At 37.4% G+C, this 21038-nt stretch overlaps 2 long non-coding RNA genes across 2 annotated transcripts in view; both read right to left on the bottom strand.

Annotated features, from left to right (window-relative positions):
- Positions 1 to 21038, bottom strand: part of LOC134157890 (uncharacterized) — a 77639-nt gene that overhangs the window by 7149 nt on the left and 49452 nt on the right. The window contains exon 4 of the long non-coding RNA XR_009962511.1: positions 13493 to 13583. This is a non-coding gene — a long non-coding RNA (uncharacterized LOC134157890). The remainder of the gene's footprint in view (positions 1 to 13492; positions 13584 to 21038) is intronic.
- Positions 6190 to 7669, bottom strand: LOC134157891 (uncharacterized). The gene is made up of 2 exons (XR_009962512.1): positions 7569 to 7669; positions 6190 to 6679 (listed from the first exon to the last, which is right to left on the bottom strand). It is a non-coding gene; the product is annotated as an uncharacterized LOC134157891 (long non-coding RNA).

Genomic DNA, 21038 nt, shown 5'->3' with positions numbered 1-21038 from the left:
TTCAGTTTTATTGGTTTATGTTTAGGAGTTTATTACAACATGAAGCCCAATCCAATCCCTTTCTGACCCCATGAAAACCAGCTACATCAGAATTTCTGGCTACTATAACTACTAATAAGCTCCTAAAATGCTACTGTAACTACTAATAAGCTCTTTAAGTGCTATGTAACATATTGTATCCAAAAACGTACCACTAGCCACCAATCTGACAATTAGTGATCTGGAGTAAAACATATCAAGGCCTTTCTATTAAGTACTGTATATTGTCTCAGTTGCCCCAGAACATAAGATAAAACACTTCCCTTGTGCCTTTTGCTCATACAACAAAAACACTCTTCTGATATTTCTTGGCCAAAACACCTTCCTCATCGATAGATACACATAATTTGCACACAACCATATTCCATTGCTTTTGCTACTTACTAATGCAAAGCAATACAGTTCCACTAGAAAAACAAGTCTTGCTTCACTGTTTATTGTGACCCTTTCCCAACCTTATTACAGTTTAAAATTAGAAATATGAAGGTGAAAGACACCCAAAGGCTCTTGGTGTCCCACTGTCTAAAACAGTACATTATTTGTCCACCAGTGCTACTCTCTCCCATTGCACAGACATCAGAGTACATCTCTATAGCTCAGCTTTCCCAGGTTAGGTTCTTAGTTTGAACTAGAAATGAGACAGGCTTTGCACTCAAATGGCACAGTATGAAGTTAGGCAGCTCTGACAAGTGTGTCCTGTTCTGTGCATTCCATGATAACTTACTCATATGGTAGACAGGACGTTTTGCAGTGATACACTTTTTGGACAACTGCTGGTGAATTTGCAAAGCTCTCCTCTCAGAGTTCACAGTTCAGTGCCACGAATACACCATTAAATATGAATAAATACACTGACAGTTCAACTCTTGCTGCAAATATGTATTGTTTTTAATACTAAATTCATCTTGGAAAAAGACAGAATTAAAAATAATCTGACTTCACTATTAAGAAATCTAAACACTTTTATTCTCAAACATCAAAACTGTAAGACCTAAAAATGTATGTAGCTGTATCTTGATAATATGCTGTTTACTTCTCCCCCCCATTTAAACAATAGTAGTTTCACTTTATTTTTGTCATATACTTACTCAACGCTGTAATATTTATACTGCAAACACACTGAAATTTATAATTCTTGCTCATTCTTAAAACTTATATTTAGAAGTATATTCTTTTACTTCTGCTTTAAGGAAGCTCCTTTCCCCCTAATTCTTAATGTCAGCAGCCTTTAAAGTGATACGCATATTTTAAAAAGGAGAAAAGATTCAACTGAAATATTTCAAAGTATTACTTTAAAGCTATCGGTGTACTTTTGGCTACTATCACACTATTATTTGGTTTAGGTATAACCTATGATATTTGGTTAATTCGCTCAACTTGATTTAGGCTGCTTTGTGATCATAGAGGAAGAAGAATTAAGAGAATAAACTATACACCTTAATTGCTATTCTCCTGAAGTAATAGTAAGATTTTGAACTCATGTTTAAGGCTGCAATTCTAAAATACAATCTGTCTCTAGCCTAGCAACTCTGTGATAGGGTTGGGTTTTTTAATAATTTTTTTTTTATTAAATGACTGTAATCCATCAATAAATTAGCCCTACTTTACATCAAAAAGGAGCAGTCATTAAGGACTGAGCTTATACACACTCTCCATCTATAATAGATCTCTCCATACATTCAACCAAGCAATTAAATATTTCCAAGACTATTATCAAACTTAAAAAAATCACAATTAATGCTTTGGATAATTTTCTGAACACAAAGATTTTAACAGAGATATCTAGCACCAATCTGTAGTTTTGCTTGTAAATTATGGGTAAGGTCAAGCATAAAAATTTTGACAAAAGTTGTCTGTTAACTATTTTCTGATCATGTCAACTCTTTTTGCCATAGGACCCTGGCTGGGGGAACTGCAGAAACTGTTTGCAATGTAAAGTATTAATAATGAAAGTTAAGCAGATAAATGCTGATTATTGTAATCTACTACTACTAAATTTGAAGCATCTATATCATGTGTCCAGCCATCTCTCCAAGGATCATGAACAAACATATTTAGACTAGCTGGAGAACTACTGCATAAGATAAACATAAAAAACCAAACCAAAACCAAAGCCAGCTAAAAATAAAAACCAGGAAGTAAAACCATCAAGAAACTCAGAAGTATATAAATACCTGGAAATTTGTAAGTGCAGTTATTATCTATCAGCATCAAATTCAGTTTTACATCTTTTTTACTTCATCCCAGTATTTCAACCTCTGCTTAAGCTAGTTTAACTCATATTCATTTTTATGAGGTGCAGTAGTCGCCCCTGCCCTTGCAGTCACAGAAACAAACCAAAGTGAAGACAGTAATTTGGTGCTGCAGTACTGATGCTTCCATTGGAGCAGTGAATAGCAACAAAAATACAGAGGATTTATCTGGAAGGCAAGAAACTAAAGGTGTTCAGTTCTGACTTGAACAAGTACAGGATGTCAAGCAGTTTTTATAACTTGCTAGCTTAAAAAAAAAAAAAAAAAAAAAAAAATCAACCACCCCCCCCAACCCAACAAAAAAAAAAAAACAAACCAACCAGAACTAAGGGAAGCTGATACAGCACACAAATATTATCAATGTATATTTTAGAATATTATCTGTATATTTCAGTATCAACTCTAGATTAAAAATAAAATCAAATAAGACTAACTACTCCCACCGCTTTTCCCAGCTTCTAAAGAGTGTTTTGTCAGATGTAGATGCATTAACTAAACTGCTATATGAAATACTTTACAGGGAACTTGTAAAATGTAACAAGCTCTGGGTTCTAACAGAGTTGGTAAAAGTTGTATTTCAGAAAAGCTTTCCAGATCCCTCTTGATTGCACGCAACTTTTAAAAATCTGTCTTCCCTGCACCTTTGGCAGGCACACAGGAAGAAAACTGTGTGAACACTTTCAATCTGTATCAGCATTCTTTCTGCTTGAAAGGACATATAGGAAATTAAGAAAACTGAAGAAACATTTTCTATGTTCTGTGAACTTTTACATTTCATTTAGTGGTCATGAAAATGTTCCTTTCCCTCATGATTTTATCACAAAAAATATTAATACTCGAGTGGCAAAAATAAAGCCAGCTCTGTCTTAAAATACAAGTTCAGTTTCTATATCAATATTTTAAGCAAAATTCATAACACCTTTTCAGATTAAAATAAAAATCCATATACATTTTTTCAAGCTCTCCAAGAAACATATCCCTAGATTATTACACTATTACCTTCAGAAAATATTATCCTAGATTATAGTACATACAAAACCTGAACTATATAGAATCATTGCTGGCAAAAGAGAAAATGGAACAATCCTCTCCAAATAACAATACCCATACAATACAAACCAACTATATAATGGAGAGTTATTAAGATAGGGAAAGAGGTTCTCCTCTTGAATATATCAGATTCTTAAAAAAAAAAAAAAAAAAAAAATCAAAAAAAAAATCAAAACCTAACAGCTAGTAGTTTTCTGACCTTTTCATTCATTTCTAGCTTTCTTAAAGAATTAATAATAATAACAATAAAAAATATCACAGAGGACTTTCACGTTAGCCCAGGAAGCAGTCACAATCCTAGTGTAAGATTGTGTGCTCTCCTAAGCTGGCACCAGTCTTTTATGAAAGCAAGCCACATAAGTATTGCTGTTTAAATCTTCTTTCTCTACAATGTACAGCAAAGCATTTCTTGTCCTCAACAGAATACTTAATGCTTAAGTAATATTTTGCAGAAACCCTGGTCTGTGCACAGGATCAGTTTTCAAAGTACTGCTGGGAAAGTGGAGAAATACATTAGTCAGTGTTAACCAGACTGACCTCCTAGTTGCTATCTTATCTGAAATTGGTAAATAATAATAAATCATACAACAGTAATATAGCAATATATATACAGAAAAGGGACTGATATGCAAATAACACTGCCTGCACTACACAAAACCACAAATCTTAAATTTTTGTTTTGGTACATCTCAGTATAGTATGGGACTATAATGCTTAAAGACAAAAACCAGGCGCATAGCTCAGAATTCAACCCCACTTGTAAAGGGCTAAATTTGCTGCATGTCTGCTTCCAAAGATTTAGGGTCAGAGTGACAATGCTACAATACAAGGGTCAAAGCACAAAAAGACCAAGGCCACAGAACAAAGAGCTTTTCGTGTCCTAAAAGAAGTTGCTTTTTGTAAGCCTGCCTTCTGGCTCAGACAGTAAATTTGTCTTTTTCTTGACATCATCCCTACATGGCTTCCATAAAATGCCAGACAACCGTATGACTTACAAAACGTGAGACTGAACTCTTAGAAAGAAATCAACTCAATTGTTACAGGAATCCACTAGTTAACAGCAGAGGAACACCTCCTAGTAATTGCTAGAACTTTCATGATCCTTAGCTGTATTTCTACAGCTTTATTATTTAATCAGTCACTTCAGCAGAAGTTTCAGGTGTCCTTAAACCTTTGGAGTACAGCTTCCCAGCTATTATATCTGAGATTTTTGTTAATTTAAGGGTAGGTGAGGAAACAGCAGCAGCAACTCAGAAGGCTGTTTCAATCTTCCCCCTACCCCTCTGTGAAATATTAATAGAAGAGATACCATCTAACACACAAATGAGTATAGTCCCTTTCCAAAATATTTAGGGGTTGGTTCCCGAGCTCCCTGTCAGTGAAATCCACTACTCACAGAACTGTATGCACTGCAAATAAAATGGTGCTTTCTAAGGCTGACACTGATTGCTAAGCAGTGAAGTTCATTTTTCCAACTAGAAAATGAACTTCACTTAGGATATGCTTTTTCAAAACAACAACAATAAGTTTTGCCAAATGAAAGGAACTTTATCCACTGGAGAGGAAGAGGAGAAAAAAAAAAGGGGGGGGGGGGGGGGGGGGGGGGAAAAAGATAAGGATGCTGTGTGTTTTTTATGGCTTTATATTAAGCCAGATTTTCAATATTTCACTAGCAAGCTTAAAGTAAAACCATTCTGAATTAACTAGAAGTTAATATATTAAGAAAAAGAATTACAATACCTAAAGAGCACAAATAGTAAAAAGAATAAATAAAATAAACTGTACTCTCAGTCCTGTCAAACTGAGTAAATATCCACTAACTAAAAAGAAGACATTAATCTCTGAACAATCAGCATTTGACTTTTTTCCTGGTTTTTTTTTTTAAAGGCTAGTTGACAGTACATTCTTTGAGCAAGTAACAGTCTTGCAAGAAGTCTCTCTACTTCATAAACCAAACCTACATGAAGGAATTGGAACTATCATTAAGTTGTACATTATCTTTTTTAGCAGGTCTAGAGGACGACATTTTGAAAATCAGATCTTCCTTACTTCAAGTAATTATTTTCCCCTTCAAAACAGATGGCTTCTGCCTTCAAAGTTACTATATTTAATTTTTTTTTCAGTCCTACTAACTTACTTGAAAGCTGGAAATGGAGATTTAGATATATGGAATTAGGTGAAAAAAAATACTAAAAACTTACCTTTTGACTGGAGATCTACAGTGGTTTTTGAGTCTCAGTGCCAGCAAAACAAAAATTTTATATTTTCAAAAGGAAGCAGATTGCTTTTACACTGCATTAAGCTATAAGATGTCCGATTCTTATTTTAAACACTAAATGTAGCATCATGGGTTTTTTCTTTCTAAAAATCTAATACAATCAAAGAAATCTTACAGGAGAAGCCTAGTGTAACATATGAAAGGCCTACTCCAATCATCCTACACTTTCTGAAGGGAATGATTACTCCTCATCTCTCAAGAAGCACTGGTGCGAGTATACTGATTCTCCTTGTGGTGAATAGCAGCCCACAAGTTAAGGAACTGATGCAAACTGGCAGATTTCCCCTTCTAATTCTGAGTCATATGCGTCATCTTTTTGTCAAAAGCTGGGAAGAAAAAGAGTCTCTCTTCCAGCCTGCCACATGAAACCACCTGCTTAAAGATAGAACAGACCAATATCGCAATATTGGTCTGTGCATTGCTGGTACTTACACATTTGTTCTTGCTTTGTTCAAATAAACAAAATTCTGAAGACAGCCTGAATGTTAGCTTAACAACAGAACTGGTCTCTTTGATTTACAGCCAAAAATCAAGCTGGTAAAAGGAAAAAAAAAAGACACAAGACTCATGTTGGCACAAAAATGCTTATTCTTAATTCGGCAGTGTCTTACCTGCAAGACTTAGTATTCAGTTCCTTAAAAGCTTACGTGCATGCTCGGTTTAAGTATTCAGCCAGATTTGGTATAAATATTCACATTCCCAAAATCAAGAGTTCATGTGTGTGATTAAGACCTCTTTATCACTGCACATGATCATCAAATTATTCTTCAACAGTCCCCCTGCCCCAAAACCTCCCCTAAGCCCCAGAGAATCTAAAAACTTGAATGGGTTAAATTCCACGTGTTCTACTATTTTTTTTTCTTTTGTGCATTTTGCAATTTAAGAAGTGAGAAAACTATTTTCTTCTTTCACAGATTCACCAAGGTCAGTCATTGTTGGACTATATACTGTGTGATGACACAATCTCTCTCTTCCAAAGGCTCCAGCACCGATTAAGGTTGGGCACATCGCTTCCAGCTGATTACATATTTTCAAATTGCAATGGAGTTGCTGATCAGACCTGCAGAAAACAGGTGCAAATGTTTACTGTAACAATGTATTGTAGTATTTCTATTGATTTGTGGCACTGCCATAGTGATTGCAAGTATTCCTTATAAAATTGATTGTATTCCTTATAAAAATCCTTGAGAGCAGTTAAAGCAAGAACAAGTTTTAGACATTTATACTAACTTACATGAGAGAATGCAAAGATAATACTACTTGAAAAAATGGTACAGAGTTCAGAATGATCATGCCATTTTAATCTTAGGGGTTTATATAAAAATAAAATGTACAGTAATATATGATATCTATGTATATAAAATCAGAGAGACAGGTTTAAACACACACATTTATAGAATTGCTTGTTGAAATTTGTACTGTGGCAAAAGCATTTATATGGCTGGGTGCATACATTTCAATATAATGAGAGAATTTGCATTCCTAAAATAAGAATTCTTGAGTGCTTTTCAAGAACCATGACATCACCACTTGCATTACAGGTTATTATTTACAAGCATTCAAGATGTTCTGTAAATCTATAATGAACATTGCAACTGTGAAAACTGTCATTTATTATGTAATGCACTGTTATATAAATTGTTTAAATTGTGCACAACAAACACAGATGATCTCTCTCAGCCAAAATATTAAATACAGCACCTGATTACTCATCTTCAACTAATTTTTTTTTTTTATGTTTGGTGTAATATATTTTCCTTGATAAAATTATGGACAGAGTATCTCTCTGGTGCCTTATTCTGTTTGTGGTGTGTGTGGTTTTTTTTCTCCCCTTTGGTTGGTTTTGCTTTTTTTTTTAATTTTACATGAAATGAATTATTTATAAGTCTTATTAATTGCATAACTTTGCAGTATTTTGCAAAAAATGCATAAGAACATATTTTACTCACCATATATTCTGTTTTCCTTGATATTTAACAAAAGGCGCTTAAATTTCAGTACAATATTACCTTCCTTCCCAAACCCCGGTATCTTTCAGACAAAGGGTCAATGTAGCACAGGGCAGCAAATTAAAAACAAAACCCACCAACTAAGTTTTACCTTTTTGACAGTGGCAAGCGAGTGAGGTAAGACAATGTGGAAGATGTTCCTTAACTTCTAATTCACCAATGCATAAGAAGTGGCTTAGCTTCCTCCTCACTCAGTAGAGCACTCAAGGCCATGAAAAGCGACTTAAATAAATTGTTTAGGAGGGTAATCAGAAAGACCAGATTTGCCTGGAGAAGACCCTTGGAAAGCCTCCGTGAGCTCTGCCTTTTTCAACACAGGGCCACACCAACCTGCAACTGTTCAGGGGTAAACTGCTGCTTTGAATTGCCCTCTAGTGTCAGCCTTCGTGAATTCCCACCTCAATGACAAATTCTGTTCAGGTTTTTACATAATGGAAAGTGGGTCAGCAACATAAGTTATATTCATCTAAAAATAAAACAAACAAAAAAATTGAACAGCAATTTGAATGATCATTTTCAGGTCAGAAGACCATGAGGTTGACAAATTAAGGATTACACACTGAAAACACAAGAAGAAATCTGTATCTCTAAACAGAAAAAAAAATAAAATATCAAGACTAAATCTAAGAGATAACTTACCAACATTCTTGTATTTTATATTTCAGTTAGTTTCTTATGGAACGTCACAAAACTATTTCTGAAGCAAACAGTCTTCACAGCCAAATTCACTGTAATTACAGTGACATAGCTGGGATCAAAACCTTAATGAAAATTGAAGAGTTACTGGTGTAAAAACAGAACACAGTCTAGCAGTACTAATACCCTGGAAGGAATTATTCTCCCACTGCTAATTCAAGAGTCTCCTAGTTACACTCTAAAACTAGATGCAAAACAGGCACCATGCAAATGAAGATCCAGATTTTCAACCTGGTAATTCCAAAAAGAAGAGTGCAAATGTTTTCCTGTGAGTTTATATCAAACCATATTTTACCTACTCTTGAATTTGATTAGAAAGGCCATGAATCTAGGACTTAAAGAAGTATAGAGAACATAGTCATAACACTTGCATATCAAACAGCCTATGGATACCATTATCTTAAATATCATTACCAGATACCAGTATCTTAAATACCATTAAGATGAGCATATGACCCTCTATTTAAAAAAATCAGTTTGGTTATACAGAACTACAATCCCTAACTAATACTCAGTCTGCCTGAGAACTCAAACATCCTGTTAGTGAGATGATAAAACAAATGGAAAAAAAACCCCAACACACTGAACTGCTGCTTGTGTAACTCCCGTGCTTGGCATTAAAAGCGTCATTCTCCCTTCTCCTGTGAACCTGGAAAAAAAAAATCTTTTGGTGTGGGGAGCCTGAGGACAGGGTAACCAGTACATAACCATTCTTTTTGACAGGGAGTTTTTTTGCCTGTGCAAGACACTGATGTAAGTGTGATAATTTCAACAGAAAACTCTGTTCTGCAACAGACTTTTGAAAATGTATTTTGATTTAGAGATACACCTTCTCATAAGACCCATGAGAAGGTTTCATAGAAGATGAAGCATCTTCCTTTTCCAATTCCTGATCTTGACTAAAATATGGACTAACTTGTAACAAGAAGAGGCAAAGTGTTTTCAGAATTACTGAGGTGATAACACACTTAAGACCACAGTATATACCCATTCTACCAAGAGAAAAATTTTGCTCCATAGGAATACAGAAATTCTAAAGCCAAACTTTTGCTTCAGCAGAACCACTTGAATTCCTGTCTAAATCTGAAAGTGACTTATGCTGTATCTATTCTGAAGTAAGAAATTAACAGTTAAAGTGGGGAAGACCATAATCATGTTAATAATTACAATACTTTCAAAATGTTTATGTCCACTTTCATAGTAATATTTAAATCCATTTCTTTCTGTGAGAGGGGAAATTAAAAGAAAAAAAAACAAAAAGCAACAATTAAAAAAAAAAAAATAATCACTCTTCATATGAACTAAGAGGTGGATGGATAAAATCATTACAATCTTTGATCTGAAGGCTGAAAAAAACCAACAAAACCCCCAGAACAAGAAAACCCATAGGACACCCAGATAAAGTAAAAAGCAAGCTCTATGCATATAGTGGGTTAATGGAAAGGTGTAAACCTTTTAGAGATATTTACACATTGATGAGATTTCTAAGTGCTGCACAAATTTTAAAAAAATACCTATTGCTGATTTCTTGCTTTGAACAGATTATGTTAGTAGTGTATTTTGCTACAAAGCACCCATTTCCTCAAAATATTGGTGTAAAAATTCATAACAATGTAACAGAAAAAGCTTGTTCTCTGTAAAAAAATAAACCTGCCCCCAAATAGTCAGAATAAAAAAAAAATTACTGTGAATATCCATATATTTAAAATAAATTTAAAATTAGCAAAGCTAGAAACAGGGGTTTATTCAAACACACTACTTAATCAGCAACTGCACCTTCATACATGCCCTTTTTCATGTTAGTGTGTGAACAGCAGTCTAAAACAAGGTGGATTAACAATCCATCAATACAGTAGCTTACCATTTAAGAACTCGAATTACATTTCTCACTTGCCCACCCACAGCTTAAATTTACGGGTTTACATAAATTTCTACTTAGGTTTTGGTTGAAATAAATAAATATATAAAATTCAGAGTAGTAAAGAAAGGGGCAATGCCTTACTTTCATATATTTGCATTTGAGTGAGAAGGATAAGCATTTAAATATTCCAATTAGCATGTTGTAACTATTTTTCCTAAAGAATTTGTATGTCATTTGTTTTTCTTTTCCTATTGCCTTGCAAGACCATTTTATCAACAGACAAGGAAAAATGAGGTGTAAATATACCAGTCTTAAATCCTTCCTATATACATGTTTCATTAAATGCCTAATCTAATAATAAAAGCTAATGTCTATTTAAGTCTAATAGTATACAAAACTACATTTAAAAATAATGTTAGGGCTGGATGTAGTTTAAATTAACAAAATTCAGAAAATTCAGTTGTTTCAGATTTCAAAACTTTAAACAGCCATGCCTAAGATGTCATAGGGTTTCAAACAATGGCTGATTTTACATGTGTTGTAATAAGCAGGCATGGGTTGCATTTATAGCTACATATCTCTTTCAGGAAAACTATTTAAGTTGCCTTTGAAAAGCAAGAAAAGTCCTTAAAGAAAGTATAAGAGTGGACAAAATCTGCAACAGTTTTTGGATGAGCAATAAGCATGCATTTCAAATCATGATTCAGTCAACAAGGTCCTGTAGAGCCTCAAGTGTGTACCTATAGTACGAATAGTAAAAGTGGCCATGAAAGGTGACACAAGAAGCACTTCAGCAAAGAAGTCTGTACATTTTTATCTTTTCAGCTTCCTTACAATTAGGTATTGCAAAACAGTTCATGAAGTCAAGCATATAATTTGCAATAGCCCCACCAACTATTTTTAAGGAGCAAGTACTGCAGCCCTTATTTCAGGATCAGTTTACAACAAAATAATGGGAATTTTGCTAAAAAAAGAACTATAATAGCAGAGGCTAAGAGTAAGAAAATAAAGCAAATACACCCCACGTGTCTCTTTAAAGTTCCACCTACTCTCTGGGTAATGAAAGAGCCATGCTAACTACCAAATACAAAATAATTCAATTAAAAAAAAAACAAAAACCAAAACCAAATTTCAGCATAAAAATGTTCTAGAGCAAATCAACACCTAGAAAGTGGATTCTAATGATAGTAACAACTGCAGCACTCTTGAAAGATACTTGAGCCTGTAAATGAGTAAGACTCAATTACTCCATTACTGCAAAATTCTTCTGACTTTATAAAAATTATTTAAACTTGTCTCAAAGTTCAAAATACTCCAATATCTTTTATTCATTCAAGAAAATAAAGTTTGCTTCTAATGAGAACATAATTCTGCAAATCCTTATTCATGGTTGTGAGTCATTAGGACTACCTGTGTATTTAAAAGTTTGCAGAATTAGGCCGTAAATTTAAAACCCCTTTGATTTACAGTTGTGAACCAGAAACCTGCTGAATAAGAATCTATGAGAAATACTCTGAACTTGTGTCAGACCAAGGAACAGTCCATCAAGCTTTCACCTTTTAAATATCTCACAAGGGAGCCTTAGATACCTTTGCCTTGCAATATAATCCTGATTTTCATTAACATGAATGTAATTGCTTTTGTACAGAAAAAAAAAATGAAATTCAAAGAAGTGTGCTGCGAAACCCTTATATTCCTCAGATAACAAGAAAAAAAAAAAAAGGAAAAAAGTTAAAAAAAATAAAAAATCCCTCAAACCAGCACTGCAGTACATTCAGAGCAGTTTCTGGACACACTGTGAAATATTTATTTATTTGGAAGCATATTAGGCATGTTACCCAAACACTGTTAGAGCATTAATCAAAATACTTTCACTGTGTTTAATCACAGAAAGAAGGAAAGGTTAAAAATTAAGAATTACCTATGCACTACTCACAAGCTGAAAATCTTTTGTAAAGTTATGTTTCACTTCCTATACTTTCTGTATTCCGAGCTTTGTTTGTCAACTGATAATTTTCCATAGGAGGTCTTAACTATCCTGAAATCATAGTATTATGTGAAAAATATATTCAGAACATATCTACTTTGGATACTTCTGTAACAGGAGGTGTATTACTGGTAAAAGCCAGCAGTTCTTCAGCTAACTAGCCATTAGTTACAACAATGAGGAAATATGAAATTTACACCTCGCTGGATTTGCTTGGTGTAAATTAGAGTTACTGGGATAATCTAAAATTTTAGGGTTTAAAACTTCTCTCATTTTATGGTACAATTACTTCCTACAAAAAAAAAAGAAAAAAATAAGAAAAAAATGCTCTTGAAGACAGACAGATCTGATTATGGATAAAAACTGGATTCCAGCTGAAAGCTGGAATTGCTAAAGTCACAACATGTTCATAAAATTTGTTGTACTGTAATATATTTTGCCGAAGATAAAATATTACAGTTTTTACTACTCCATTTATTATTTAAACAAATTTATTCAATCCAAGAGCAGTTAGCTATTTTAATTCCAATCATCTGTGTAAATGGTTAGTTAAGATTATTCATATACATGTAGATAGGTTATGATTACTCTGAATGGATTTCTCAGTTTCAGCCAAATTAGTACTTCTAGTGCAAAGCAGGACTTGCAATATGAGTGTAGTATAGTCCATATAAAATATTCTTAAATGCTCACTGGTTTACTATATAATATGCATTTACCAGCAAAGAGAGAAAATAAATAAAAATTTTGACTATTATGGTACAGACAGAGGGCTCTGAAGACCATTTTCTTCCTGTTTTCTACTTCTTTGCTTGTCAGGTAGCTAGTTTACTAATGCCTTTAAAAACAAATTTTGCATAGTACATTGAAATGCACTCAGCTAGCTCTCTATTCTAATCTTTAATACACCACCCCAACAAAAAAAAACCAAACTAGCTATTTAAAAATAAACACTATATCATCCATACTTTGGGTTTGGATTAGCAACATTTCAGTTGGAGTAATTCCCAAAACAAGAACATAAGAACAATACTATATGGAGAATTTATGCAAGTCTAATGATCAAGGCTGTTGCAAACTCAGCTTTTTATACATACTTCTGGCCACTTCATTTCCTTTTGAGCACAGCCTGTGCTAGGACTTTTACTTAATCTTTTATTATTTTACAGAAGGAGTGTAAAGAAGAATTATTTTAATAAAAAACTTGGACAAACCCAGCAGAACTGACCTATTTTGAATAATCTGAATAAGCTATACTACTGTATACTTGTTTTTAATACAGAACATGTGCAATAAGAGAAATGTTAATATAATATATACCATTCTCATGCTCCATCAACCTTCCAGAGAGTTTTTCAATCACAGGAGCAAGCCGTTCTCCAAAATCAGCTCTCTATTGAAAGGTCAAAACCTGCAATAAAAATGTCATGTATTATAACGTATTTCCAACACCCACAGTTTCATGGTTGATCCCCAAACATAGATGTAGGTCATTGGCTTGACCCTCACATTGTCTATGTTACAGGAAATCCTAATTTTAAAAATACTTATTTTTTTTTTAAGCCAAACTGACTTGATTAGGAACACCTGTGATATGCCTCTTTATTATCAGAAGCCCCCTGAAACAAATCAGCATGTTTCTGCTTTCATTCTTCCCACAGCATTTTTAGATGAAAGTAAGGCAAAGGAAAAAAAAAAATCCCAGGAGTTGGGGGGAGGGGAGGGTGTTGTTCTCCCTTCCCCTCCCCTCACTCTCTCCCCCCACTCTCAAAGAAGCAAACAGGTAAGACTAAACTACTTAAGGGTTGTGTGATTACTACTGTCATATTTCCTAACACATGCTATTGACTGTTAAGTATTTAACTGCTAATGTTTTCAAGGAGTTTTAATTTACTTTGCTCATCCAGGCAGTACCATTATTGCCTTTATTAAAATACAGCCTACAAATGTTAGCTTCTATAAATCATAAATGAAAATATTACAGTCACAGAAGACTATGAAAATACTATTTTTAAATAAACAAAAAAAGTAAAAAGAAAGCAGCCATGAGAGTAATTAGCCATGATCAGGCAAGAAACAAGTATAACTTGATAGAGGTAGTAACTATAGTCCAGTATCTACTGGAGGAAACAATGTATTCACACAGCCAAATTCTTAAATTTCTTTTGACTTTATTTTGACTTTTTCACTTTAGATACCATGACAAAACACACCCTATGCCTGGATAAGTGAGTAATTGATGCCTAGATCAGGTCACCTGTTTACAAATATTTACATAAATTTGTTCTTTACTCTTTAAGCATATTCCAGAAAATACTAACCCCCCCTTCACAGGTATAGAACTATAACAAGCACCCTGCTTTAACAAGAAAAAGGAATTTGTCTTTATTTTCATGTATTCCACACATCTTCTACTTCATCTTTTAAAAAAGTTTCTGTTCTTAAACAGAAACACAAAATTTTTCCTGAAAACCCCTTCCCCATCATGCTTATATTGATATTTAACATACTTAAAGATAATATTGAAACTTGGTCTTACATAAAACCACTTAAACTCAAAATACAAGCTTAAGCCCTGTTCGATGTGTAGTTATCTTTTTCTCAGACCTAATCTTCAAGTGAATTTTAGTTCATGCTAAATAGAATAATTCGTTGCAACTAGATTCAATGTTGAAAACTTTATTAATAATTTATTTACTGTGGATACATTCATTACAGTGTCTGAAAACAAACTAAACAGTCATGGGGTGGGGGGGTCCTATTTCTAACAGTGGTTTCCTTTAGACATTAGTAACGATCACTGAAAGTCACTACTATTTTTCAGTTTTGAGCAATATAACACTATCATCTACAGTTTTAGAAGACATCACAGGAAACTGTTAATAAAACCTAAATGTATATATTTTACATCTTCTACTGTTGTATCTGGTGATAAATTGCGAGACTGAGGTCATCCTTACACACCAGCAACTCTTCGTTACTGAGATACGGAAAAGTGCTTAGAGTGATAAAACTTCATATTCTCTTTAAAAAGAACCTATTTTTAATGATACATGAAAATACTAGATGCAAATATTGGAGTAAAAAATTGCCAAAGTTTAAGTGTTAGCTGCACCAGAGCTCAAGATCTGCTACCCTTCTCTAATATTCATGCAAGCCTGCTGGAGTTCTCACAAAACAACATATGAAGCTAAGATCAAAACTATTCCTCCATTGTGGCACTATGAGCAGCTTAGTGAATAGACACAGCCCAAAGTTTTTTTATTAGAATTGGAATATTTTAAAAACTTACAATAAAGGGTTAAAAACAAAAAAGAAATCAGTACAGACATTGCCTTACACCCTATTAAACATGAGCAAAAATTTTATATCTAGCTGATTCTAGCCATTTCTGAAATTTTCCACTATCCAAAATGAATATATTTTTCAATAAAATTATTGCTTTTGAAACCTAACTTATCTAGCTTGTTATGTATTAACACATCACTTACCTAAAAATTCTATATAACTCCTGCCAATAGTGTACAAAACAAAAATAAAATTGCAAAGGAACATTTTCTCTGAGTAACAAAAAAGTTAATAGAAATCTGCGAATGCACATCTCCACTCTGTCTGATGGCCCCCTTGTATTGGTGGGGCATATAATCATTTTTTTTTTACCTTTAAAATTCATTACTAGCTCTATTAAAAAAAAAAATAATAAAAATAGCTGTGAGAAGAGTCACAGGGGACTATGTACCAGAGTAATTTGGAAAATGTTGTTTGAAGAGGCAGCCCAAGTACTACTGATAGTAGGAAAGATCCTAATTTTTGAAATCAGGTTCCAGTGTTAAGATGTTTAGAACTTGTAATAATATATATAGATATAAAATTATCTGTAGAGAAAACTTATTGGGTTACATAAAGTTATTTTTAGTTTTAAAAACTTCATCATATTTTTCTGTTTATATACAGAAGTCTACAGTTTCATTCCCTATTTCTTCCACAGTCAGAACTAGCCCAAGATGTGCACTACCTTCCACAGTTAGTAATGAATGTAAATTACTGAAATGACTTGCAATGGGCCTTTGGGTGTGGGTGGATGACTGCATTTACAAAACAGAATGAATGCCTGCAGCATATTTGTAGAATATAGTGACAAGCCTCTCGGTCCTCCCTTATATATTCAGTAGTTAATTGCTTCCCAATACAAATATCAGAACCGTGTAATGTCCTATAAAAGAAATGATAACTGTTACGAGGCTACTTTTTATGTGAAGAAAGCTCATGTGCTTGTACATACGTAGAAGTGTTACAGAAAAGCTTTGATACACCTGTTAGGATAGCTTCTGACATTCAAGATGGATGAGATGTGCACCTTTCCTAGAGTTCAAAGGCAGGGTGTACACAGGCAGGTAGTGTGTATGCAGTTCCACTTGTACTTCACTACAGAATCCGACTTATTAGTCATCAGTATAATTAAGGAAATAAAGACTACCATTTAGCAGCAAAATTCCTTCCATGACATTAGATTTTGGATGGAACCGTAAGAAGTTCAGAATTCCAGGAGCTAAGAAAAAAAAAAAATTTAAAAAAAAAAAAATCAACCAAAAAAACAGAACCCCCCCATGACACCTTGTTATTGTATATACAGTCTACCTTTAAAACGTTACTACAATAAGCTTGCTATGTAAAACCACCCTAACACATGAAAAAGTTGCATAGCTGTAGAGTCACACTTTCAAATTACTGTTATTGCTGAAAATAAATAAAAAAAAATTAACAATCTCAGTTACTTCAAGCTTTAGTAGATACATATCTGGAAAATTAAAGGGTATCTCTTTGAAACTTTCGGTACAACTTATGGGCTAAAAAAAGAAAGGAAAAATAAATAAACAAAACTCCCCCCCCCCCCAAACCCTGAAGCTTATTTGGATGGTTTTCCTAAAAATCCAGATAAAGGATTAGACTGGGGGGGGGGGGGGGGAATACACACACCATGTATGCTACACAGCATACCTAAGCAATATTCTATTAAGCATAAAACTTGAACTTTTGCTTATAAATATATATGTTTAGATCTTTAAGTTCATTTGGTATTTCCTCTGAATATAACTTTTCCAGGGCCAAGTAATCCAGTTAATGTTTGACATTTTAACTAAGGTGAAAAATGCAAGCAGTTCTACGAGGGTCTATTTAAGCTACATGACTCTTTTCCCCCAAAATATCTCAAAATAAGGCGTACATCAAGTATAAGAAAGGAAAACCTACTTAACAGACACACATATTGATATTAGATTGCTTATTGCTTTCATTTTAGCCACACCCACCTTTATGTAATTGTAAAATATGGGAATGGTGGAGCTGAGAAATAAAAAAGCTGAAAAGAACAGTTGGTTTATATAGTCAAATATGTGCTAAGCACAGATTTTAATTAAAATAAAAAAGGTTATAAAATTCATGCTATTGAACACAACTGTCAAATAGTAGGGAAAAATGTACACGCACCTGTACAACACTGAATTACAGATGTTTTTTCATAAACTAGCTATGAGTCAGGACAGTTATTTCTTTGAAAGTGAAAGTCCGTGCCTGTGAGTGCACTTCCAGGCTGAATAGTGTAAATCTCTTCAAATCCTGATATTTGGAAGTATACACAGCTACAATGAAACAGCTCTGTGCACATTCCCATACTAACTGTTAAAAATGTTTCTGAAACCTCTTGGAAAGTACCGATGCAAATCTGAAGAAATAAGTGCTAAATTTCAATAGGATCTCACTAGTATCACTATTTCAAGATTAAACTGAATTTTCTAGCTTTCAGGGCATAAAGGTATAAATCGCAGAGACAAATGAAACAGCTATTCCCAGGGAAAAAAAGGACTGAAAAATGTAATTTGTGTACTGGATTAAAAGAATCCAAGGAAACTAAGGATTTGAGACAGAAAAACCTCTTTGAATTAGTGTATTTCTGCATTACACAGAAAATACCTTGAATCACAATCCAGTTGTCATGCTGGAAACGTTAAGTTTTGCATTTCACTTTAAGACTACACGCTCTCAGCCATGTACACAGAAATCTTTTGTACAGCACTTCTGCACCCCAAGTCTTCTCTATGTCCCTCCTACGTTCTTCGTTTAACTCGTTATTTTCGGTGGCGGCGGTGCTAAGCCTGAGGCGGCCGGTTTTGGCTTTGAACGCCGCGGAGGGATGTGCATGGGGGCTGGAGGGGGGGTGTGGGGTGTGTGAAGGAGGAACGGGGAGAGGAGAGGGGAAAGGCTGTGACCCCGTCCAACCTCCCAGCCCCAGCCCCGCGACCCCGCAGACAACCAGGGGGGGCAGCAACCGGTCCGGGCTCCGCTCAAAGAGCGCCTTCAAAGGGGCCCGATGCTGCGTTCGCTGCGCATCCTGCGCGCCCACCAGCTCGACGGCAGCCTAGAGCGCCCGCCGATCGCACGGCATCGGGAAATATATCCATACGCCTTCCTGCCTCCGGATAAAATAAATAACAATAAAAAAACCCAAACCAACCAACCACGCAAAAAAAAACCAAAACAAAACAAAACGGCACGGCGGCCGAAAGCGAAGAGAGAAGTAGGAAGAGGAATAAAAAGTAACGCTAGAAATTGTAGCTGGGAAGGAGCACGTTGGCCTGCCAGCGCCCGAGCGGCTGCGGAGCTCCCTACCCCGCTGCACGGCGTTATCCCTGCCCGCGCTCACACCGAGGAGCTGCAGCAACAAAAATATGTCTTGTTATGTGTCTCTCCGCGTGTATGTGTATGCAAGTCCGAAACGCGAGTGCCCACGCCAACCCCGGCCCCGAGAGGGTTAAACGGCATCGTGGAGGAAAAGGCACCGTGTCACATATTATGTGTGTGCGGCGAAGGAATAGCTCCCCAGATCGACTGCGAGAGGGGAAGAGGGAGTGGATTCGGCGCCTATCACAATAAGCACGATCGCGCTCATCCAGCAACGAAAACCCGAGAGCTGCTGGCCACCGAGAAATGACATAGAAACAGCCACCAAAAAATAGCTAAGCCAATGACAAATAGCGACCCGGGTGACAGAGACAGAGAATTTTGTAGGCGGAGAAGAGGAGGTGAATGGCCAGCTCTGATCACAGTATTAGGCTGGGCTATCTATGGGGAGGGTATTTACTCGTTTTTGGGGTGTGTAGGAGGATAGGAAAAACACCTACAAATAGCTGGCACGATTCAAATGGCCTCGGATTATGTTTCCCCCCCTCTAGTTCAGGAAGGAAACTCGCGTTTTAACGTTAAGAGTGGGGAAAAATAGCCCTATGCAATCCTCGATGAACAGCACTTTGGTCCTTCGTTAATACCCAAAGGGACAGAGATGATAAATGTGATAGCATGTGGCAGCATAACCGTCACCCAGGTTTCTGCTAAAGGCGGCTCCGATATCGTGACACGGGAAATTAAGCGCTTGAGTGGGAGGTGGAGAAAGCGCTTAAACGGAGAAGTTAATCTGCTAACATGGATAGGAAACAAACGGAGGAAAAAAGCGAAGGTTTTCTTATTTTGGGGGGAAGGGGGGAACCGAAGGGAGAGAGAGAAGGAGCATTAATCCGGATTACGAAAACACGGGGAGAGAGAAAGGAGGAGGCGGGGGGGGGGGGGGGGGGGGGAGGAGGAGGCGTGCGAGAAAGGGAGATGTGCATGTATGTGGGGAAGTCATCCTGGCTGCTGCTGCAGAGCCGGGAAGCAGGAGCCGCCGTGTCCCGAGCGCTGCCCCGAAATTTCCAAGGCGGAGAGGCGGGGGAGAAGGCGGGAGGGAGGGATCCGCGGGGGGTGGGGGTGGCAAGGAGGGGGGGGATCAGAGGGAAGCCTGTCATGTCATGAAGGAGCGAGGAGCACAGCGGGTCCACGGCGCGACCCTCCGCTCCGGCTGTGCCGCACCTCCCGCCCGCCCCGGGCTCCCCCCTCCCGCCTCCTCATCGGACCGCCGGAGAATGAGCGGCGCTCCCGTGATCCCCACCGGAGAGATGCTGCCCGTTGCCGCCCCGGGCGGCAGCGTTACCTGCCGGAGGAGGCAGCTGCTCCCGCCCGCTCCCACCCTCTGAGGCTGAGGGAAACGAGTGACAGATCCGCTCAGGAGCCACCGGCGAAACCTGCCACCACCTCCGGGAGCCTCCCGCCCTCTGCCCACCGGGATCCTGAAGCGACTTTTCTCAGCAGCGGCGGGGTGCAGGTTACCCCCGTTTACCGAAGACAGGCTTCCCCCGCCTGCCCGCCCAGTTCCCTCTGCCCCAGCCGCGCCCGGTCCCTCCGGCTCTTACCGCCTATGCCGGTGGCGGCACTCACTCCAACGCACGGTGATGGTGGCGGCGAGGGGGAGAAGAGGAGGGGGAACGGCAAGTAAGGGAGGTGACTTTCGGCGACAGCAGCGGTCGGCCGCGCGATCCGCGTCTCCCCCGCGGCAGCGATGCGATCGGGCATCACTCGAAAATGGCGCCGAAAGAGCAGGGCTCTTCATTCAAATTCGTTAGCGCCAGCCCCGCTGCCCTGGGGCATGCCGGGAAGGGAGGGGGGGCGCGCGGGGGGAGAGCTACTCGGGCTGAGGCAGAGCTACGGACGCGGCGCCCGCTGTCAATGCCGCCCCTCCCCCTCCCCCCTTTAGCCCCCCCCCCCCCCCCTTCCCCTCCGCTCGCAGGCAGCGCGCGCTCCCCGCCCTCCCCGCTAGCGCGCGCTCCCGCGCTCCCAACCCAACCGCCACTAATGGGGGGGGGGGGGAGAGAGAAGGAGAAGGAGGAGGAGGGAGGAGAGGGAAATGTCACCCGGAGTCCCGGCTCCGGGGGGAGAGGTGGCGCGGTAGGGATGCGTGAGGGAGAGAGAGAGGGGCAGCGAGACCTCCGCCAGCTTCGCG

The sequence above is a fragment of the Pezoporus occidentalis genome, unplaced genomic scaffold, assembly GCF_034315485.1.
Source record: "Pezoporus occidentalis ecotype Australia unplaced genomic scaffold, CSIRO_AGI_Poc_V1 ctg122, whole genome shotgun sequence".
Taxonomy (NCBI): Eukaryota; Metazoa; Chordata; class Aves; order Psittaciformes; family Psittacidae; genus Pezoporus; species Pezoporus occidentalis.
This window is presented reverse-complemented; position numbering and strand designations above follow the sequence as displayed.